We start from the raw sequence: 278 nt of genomic DNA, 5'->3' as shown, positions 1-278 counted from the left end.
CACAATATGAAGACATCAAGTTAATTAATTAAATTAACCACGCCAAGTTAATGAATAACCAAAGACAACCACGTCAAGTTACCGAATAAGCCAAGTTAACCCCGCCAACTTCACCAACTTCACCAACAAGTTCCCTTGACTCACAGTAGGAGGACGCGATGAAGTACAGCAGATTCCACTTGCCGGTTCCAAGCTGGATCAGCAAGCCGTCGAATTTTGAACTCATCTTGGCAAGTCGGGACGCGGGAGGCGGCGCTCCATTCACTGTGCTGCAAGCG

At 47.5% G+C, this 278-nt stretch overlaps 1 protein-coding gene across 1 annotated transcript in view; it reads right to left on the bottom strand.

Annotated features, from left to right (window-relative positions):
- Positions 1–278, bottom strand: part of LOC119582386 (organic cation transporter protein-like) — an 18,710-nt gene that overhangs the window by 11,241 nt on the left and 7,191 nt on the right. The window contains exon 2 of the mRNA XM_037930599.1: positions 145–269. The gene's annotated coding sequence lies outside the window, so the exon portion shown is untranslated. The remainder of the gene's footprint in view (positions 1–144; positions 270–278) is intronic.

This window comes from Penaeus monodon, chromosome 15 (genome assembly GCF_015228065.2).
Source record: "Penaeus monodon isolate SGIC_2016 chromosome 15, NSTDA_Pmon_1, whole genome shotgun sequence".
NCBI lineage: Eukaryota > Metazoa > Arthropoda > Malacostraca > Decapoda > Penaeidae > Penaeus > Penaeus monodon.
Note: the sequence above shows the minus strand (reverse complement) of the source record. Positions and strands in the feature narration are given on the sequence as shown.